This window comes from Octopus bimaculoides, chromosome 1 (assembly GCF_001194135.2).
Source record: "Octopus bimaculoides isolate UCB-OBI-ISO-001 chromosome 1, ASM119413v2, whole genome shotgun sequence".
Lineage (NCBI taxonomy): Eukaryota > Metazoa > Mollusca > Cephalopoda > Octopoda > Octopodidae > Octopus > Octopus bimaculoides.
Genome location: NC_068981.1, coordinates 193,515,315 through 193,522,226, shown reverse-complemented (window position 1 = coordinate 193,522,226; position 6,912 = coordinate 193,515,315). Strand labels below are relative to the sequence as shown.

Here is a 6,912-nt window from a genome sequence, read left to right as displayed (position 1 = left end):
ATATATATATACGGCAAATAAGAAAATGGAGAGGATACAAAATGGCATACATCATCCGGTAGACATTCCAGCGTGTCTATTTATTCCAAAGCATAAGAAAGTATTAAGAGAAAACATACACATGTAGTAACCATGAGTTACACACACACATGTAGTAATATTACAGAAAAGAGCAAAAGATTAGTTCCTTACGGCCTTTACTGCCAGGAGGAAACGAAATGCTCCATGCCATCTCCATCTCTTCAGTGTTCTGTAGGGATGGGCAGATAAAGTTTGGATGATGAGTGTATATATACACACAATATTATTAAAATTAATATGTTTCTTTGTGTGTATGTGTGTGTGTTATTTCTTTACTACCCACAAGGGGCTACACACAGAGGGGACAAACAAGGACAGACAAATGGATTAAGTCGATTATACCGACCCCAGTGCGTAACTGGTACTTATTTAATCGACCCCGAAAGGATGAAAGGCAGAGTCGACCTCGGCGGAATTTGAACTCAGAACGTAGCGGTAGACGAAATACCGCTAAGCATTTCTCCCGGCGTGCTAACGTTTCTGCCAGCTCGCCGTGTGTGCGTGCGTATGAGTGTGCGTGTGTGTGACATATATGTACACACACATACACACACACATATATATACATACACGCACGCATATATTTGTACACAATATTAACATTAATATTATCTACGAAACTATGCTTGTGTGTGTGCTTGTGTGTGTGCTTGTGTGTGTGTGTGAGTGTGCGCACGCGTGTGCGTGTCTGTGTGTATGTGCGTATGTGTGTGTGTGTGAAAGCGCTCGGCTTAGTGGTTAGTGTATTCGGCTTCCGGTCATAGGGATATATTTTCGGTCGCGAGATCCATCTGGATTTGCCAGCAGATTAGCCTGTTGGAAAATAAACATCCTAATATCCTTAGATGCCAAGAACTTTCCTAAGTATCTTAGCTGCCCCTAATAACACTGATTTCTGGAGCTGTAACACTGCTTTCTAGAGAGAGAGAGAGGGAGGAGGGAGGGAGAGAGTGAGAGAGAAAGAAAGAAAGAAAGACAGAAATAGAAAATTTGTCAGCCGTAATTCATGTAGAAATTAAAACTTACAGTTTAATTGACAGGGAAGTCGTAACACTGTTTACGTTGGGCTCGGGTAAGTATCCGAAACCAGCGAAGCAGTAATGAAAGTGACTGTAATTATTATATCGGTTTCAAAATTTAGCACAAGGCCAGCAACTTCGGGCGAGGCTGTCACTCGTTTGTAAGTGCTTGACTTCTCGACCTTGAAATGATGAAAGGTAAATTTGAACTCATAACGTACAGACGGATAAAATACTGCAAAACACTTCACCAAACGTGCAAACGATTCTGTCAGCTCGACGCCTTACACGCGATTAATATTGTATTGTATTGTTCACAGTAAAACTAACAGAGACTTTGAAATTATACTGAAACCTCTCTCCCCTCTCTGGTGTAAAGAGGAATAAGAAAGTTTAAAAAAAGTTATTATCTAAACAAGGATGTGTATGAACTATTTTTATAGTTTATTGGCTTTTTTCTGCACTTAGGTATTTGAAGTGCTGATCTAGTAACTCTGTTAAGTACCGTCTTTCTCGACAATATGAGCCAAAAAAATATGAGATGACTACTTCAGAGAACTTAAATGAAGGACAAGAGTAGTACTTCAAATAGTGTGATTCAATAAATGTCTCTTACATTAGGTTATCCCTATTGTCGTCGAAACATTGGTTTCAATACCGCCCAATCTGAAAAAAAAAAAAAACATCAGAAAACTTTAGAAATACGCTACAATCTCGGTGTATTGCAAAAGTCGGCATTACCCGGAACTGCACGGCTATTGCGTAAAGTACTGTCTGTCTGAGGTCGTTGTTGTGACTTGACAAATACTACAATATCTTCAATCAACAACCTCACGATATTGTATACTGTGTGACGTGTATAATAATAATAATAATAATAATAATAACAACAACAATAATAATGATAATAAAAATAATTTTCAACAACCACGTGTTGAGTGGATCCACTCCGTGAGATCCGAACTCCATCACACAGAGGCTCCACGACAGGACCAAGTGCGCAAGGAAAAGAGAAGCTGCTTACTTATCGACCCATCATGCCTGTTTGATTCCAGGATCGTAAAGAAAGAGAAAGAAAAGAAAAAATACAGTCTCTTAAAATTTGAAATAGGAAGAATTTGGAGCTTGTGAACGTAAAGGTCGTGCCTATAATAATTGGTGTGTTGGGAACAGTAAGCCAAGATATAGACAAATGGCTGAAGGATATTGAAATAGAATGCTCGGTAGAGCTCCTATAGATAGTTTGTCTCTTAGGAACAGCAAGAATTGTCAGGAGGGTCCTAAGCACTTGAAAGACTGCTGATAACTTGTGGATACCTAAGGTTACAGGTTGTAACCCACTATCTACATAATCCCTACGAGGAATAAGACCGAACCTGAGCCAAGCCAAAATAATAACAATAAACAATTAGAAAATGTAAACAATGAAACAATTGGAAAATGGAAACAATGAGATGAAGAATAAAGAATAAACAATTGGAAAATGAAAACAATAATTCTTTTATTCTTTTATTTGTTTCAGTCATTTGACGGCGGCCATGCTGGAGCACCGCCTTTAGTCGAGCAAATCGGCCCCAGGACTTATTCTTTAGAAGCCTAGTACTTATTCTATCGGTCTCTCTTGCCGAACCGCTAAGTTACGGGGACGTAAACATACCATCATTAGTTGTCAAATGATGTTGTAGGTACAAACACAGACACACAAACATATACATATATATATATATATATATATATATATATATATATATATACGACGGGCTTCTTTCAGTTTCCGTCTACCAAATCCACTCACAAGGCTTTGGTCGGCCCGAGGCTATAGTAGAAGACATTTGCCCAAGGTGCCAAGCAGTGGAACTGAACCCAGCACCTGGAGATGGCTAAGAAAAAGTGATCTGAAAGGCTGCAATGAGGCATTGATATTCAACGCCCAAGAACAAGCTCTGAGAACTAATTACACCAAGTTCCAAATATATAGGAGCAGGGAATCGCCTCTTTGTATGATGTGCGGCACCAAAAGCGGAACAATCTCACATATTATGAGTGAGTGTAGTAAGCTAGCCGAAAAGCAGAGCAAAAGGAGACGCAATAACATGGGTAAATTTATTCACTGGAGACTGTGTGAAAAATACGGTCTGGACAGAGTGCGGGAATGGTGCGATCATGAACGAGAGCGCATCACTGATGACAATGAATATAATATCCTGAAGGATATTACAATCCAACGTGACTCTCTAATCGATGCTCAGAGACCAGACATATATATCTGTTTAATATATTTTCGGTGAATGCCTCAGGTTGCAATGTTAAAAGCTTCTATGTCTCTCGTTGTCTTCTATCGCCTGTCGGTCCCATCTTGATGTGTAATCTCATGGAATGGTTATAAAGGAGAAAGTTCTTTCAGTTTAGGATAAATATATTAATAACAAGAATAACTTGTGGATGGAAATTTATAGGCTTTATTAATGTATCCCGACATGTGTTTCTGCATCCCACATTAGACGTTTCTGCATCCCATTAGAAGTTTTTCACATACATAAGATATTATTTAAGATTATTCATATCTATAAAACTCAGTTTTCCTCCATCACAATGTGTATGCTTCTTCAGGTGTTACATTTGTGCTTTTGCCAGTCTAATGTTCCCTTAGAGTTTGGGCGTTACTCGTCTGAGGAAAACAAAGAAAAAAGAAAAAATATCATCAGATGTTTAAATAATCCTCTCTACTATAGGCACAAGGCTTGAAATTATGGGGGAGAGGACTACTCGATTACATCGGTCCCAGTGTTTCACTGGTACTTAATTTATGGATCCGGAAAGGATGAAAGGCAAGGTCTACCTCGGTGGAATTTGAACGCAGAACGTAACGACTGGCGAAATACCGCTAAGCATTTCGTCCGTTGTGCTAACGATTCTGCTAGCTCACCGCCTTCGATGTTTTAAATAATACATGTAATTCCTATTATATTCCGGTAGCCACCTTCCATTTCTTGCATTTATCTATTTGGCAATGGAAAGTATGAAAGAGACGGGTTTCTGTTAGAGGCCTACGAAATTTTAAGTGACATAGAATTGAATAAATGTTTTTCAAATAATATATGTAACTCTTACTGAATGTGTTGAAAGCCCTTTTCGTTCGTTTGTCCACTCAATTGAGGAGGTACTGAAAAGCTCATGGCTTTAAGGACATCGCAAAAGGTCTGGTTAGAGTCCCAAGCATCTGAGTTCATTTACAGAGCTCAGAAAAACTGAAAGATTATTACGATAGTTGAACCTGAGAGGAGGACATGTTGTATAAAACCTTAATTAACTGGTCCTCATGTATTTTCTTTTACCCAAAACATTTCAGCCCCTCTCGTACGTACGTACGTATGTATGTATGTATGTATGTATGTATGTATGTATGTATGTATGTATGTATGTATGTATGTATGCATGTATGTATGTATGTATGTAGGTAGGTAGGTAGATAGGTAGGTATGTATGTACGTATGTATGCATGTCATTCAGTTTGTTTCAAGGTTTCTTACCAATAGAGAGAACCGGTTTCTGTGTATGTAGGTATGTATGTATGTATGTATGTATGTATGTATGTACATATATATGCATGCATGTATATTTGTGAGAATCCACCATTTCATTTTCTAATGTATTAACTTTGGGTTGGCAGAGTTTGATATGAGGGAAATTTCTCAGCTAATTCTTGTAAGTGAAGCCTTCTTTTTGGGCTTGTGTCCTTTCATTGTGTTTTACGTCTGTGAAAAGAAACTCGTTTGTCAAGTTTTCTTTAGAAAAACATTGCAGGTTTGACATGTGCATCCCTATATCCATATGTATGTGTATGTATGTATGTATGTATGTATGTATGTATGTATGCTTGTACGTATGCATGCATATGCATATATATATATATATATATATATATATATATAAACACACATACATACACACGTACACACTCACACGTATATATGCATATATATATTCTATAAATACACCAAACCGGACAAATTCAAGCATAGATGATGCAGTCTACATGCCACCTCTTGGGTAGGTTCAGTTATAGTGAAGGAAAACAGAAAATTAATTTTGTTGTTTGAAAAATATTGATGTTTTTAAGAAATTGGTTTACATTTTATTGTCCGGTATTTGTCGTTCGTATATCGTTTTAAAGTGACAGACCCAGAATAGGTAAGACAACTGTTGTTGTTGGTGTTGTTGCTTTTGTTTTTGATTTTGTCTAGGTCAGCCCGAATTGAGTAAAGCTATGATGCAAGGTATTCCAACAATGACTACCTTTACCTCGATAAATGTGTGTGTATGTGTGTGTGTGTGTGTGTGTGTGTGTGTGTGTGTGTGTGTTTGTGTGTTTTGAAGGTGTACTTGACGAGAAGGTGAACTGATTTTGAGACCGTGTGTTGATGTTAAAAGGATTGCTGCATGAAAGACGTGTTTGTCATTCCCAACCGCGAAAATATGTCTTTTAAATTCACTTAGACATTTATCATTTCGTATTTGATATCACTTTTGTCGCGTGAACTGCGACCTCGTCACTGACAAGGTGACACTGCATCTAATTGTGGACTTGTTGGTTGATACATACATACATACATACACACATTTAAACACATATACGCACACAAACATTTGAAATATGGATTCCAAATATTCGGGTCGGTCTATATCGGGAATTCTGTATCTTCTCTACAAAAGATTTGCCTGTTTTTCTTATCTGTTCATACTTGCATAAATATAATTTTTCGAAACCCGAAGGACCTTTTCTTCACTCAAACTATTCCCAGGCTGGAGTCAAGATTATTTACCAACATAACATGGCAGTCCTGGTTTAGGACGAATGTTGCTGTTATTTAGCCCCTGGAGACGTCGTCTCCAGTTGGCTATACAACACGATTGTGTGCCCTTATATTTTCGAACAAGGGAATCTGCGTGTATATTATTAAAATAGTTCATAAAGAATTGAAGAATAAATTCAAGACTTATATATTTACTACATAAAAATATAAGGACATAGATCGTGTTGTATAGCCAGCTGGAGACGATGTTTCCTGGGGCTAAATTACAGTAACATTCGTCCTAAACCAGGACTGCCATGTTATGTTGGCAAACAATCTTTACTACAAAGTACTGTTGCCGAATATCTCTCGTTGTGAGATTTACAAATAGTAATTTTCTATTCCCAGGTTAAAATAACTCATTTTCATAGTTTGTTATCACACTTATCCATTCGACTGTTATTTTTTAAATTTATTTTTGCCTTTCTTTTCAATCATGGGTCACATGACTTTGTCACGTGCATTACAGTACATACAATGCGTTCAGTATCTGTCCTGTTCTGCTCCATTCTTCATTTCTATAAGAAAGTCTCACAACGATCTCACTGCAGTCTTTTCAAGCACCTGCATTCTTATTCCTAAAAGCTGGTTAAAACAGTATAATTTATTCTTTTCTACTCAAGGCCCGAAATTTGTGGGGAGGGGGCCAGTCGATTAGATCAACCCCAGTACGCAACTGGTACTTAATTTATCGACCCCCGAAAGGATGAAAGGCAAAGTCTATCTCGGTGGAATTTGAACTCAGAATGTAAAGACAGACGAAATACCGCTAAGCATTTCGCCCGGCGTGCTAACGTTTCTTATTTCTTTACTACCCACAAGGGGCTAAACATAGAGGGGACAAAGAAGGACAGACAAACGGACTTAGTCGATTATATCGACCCCAGTGCGTAACTAGTACTTATTTTATTGACCCCGAAAGGATGAAAGGCCAAGTCGACCTCGGCAGAATTTGAACT

At 37.9% G+C, this 6,912-nt stretch overlaps 2 protein-coding genes across 2 annotated transcripts in view; one reads left to right on the top strand and one right to left on the bottom strand.

Annotated features, from left to right (window-relative positions):
• The window catches only part of LOC106877666 (uncharacterized), an 11,219-nt gene extending 9,769 nt beyond the window's left edge, over nucleotides 1–1,450 (bottom strand). Inside the window, exon 1 of the mRNA XM_014926614.2 lies at nucleotides 1,108–1,450. The gene's annotated coding sequence lies outside the window, so the exon portion shown is untranslated. The remainder of the gene's footprint in view (nucleotides 1–1,107) is intronic.
• Nucleotides 1–6,912, top strand: part of LOC128249435 (uncharacterized) — an 81,715-nt gene that overhangs the window by 48,599 nt on the left and 26,204 nt on the right. The window lies entirely within an intron of this gene.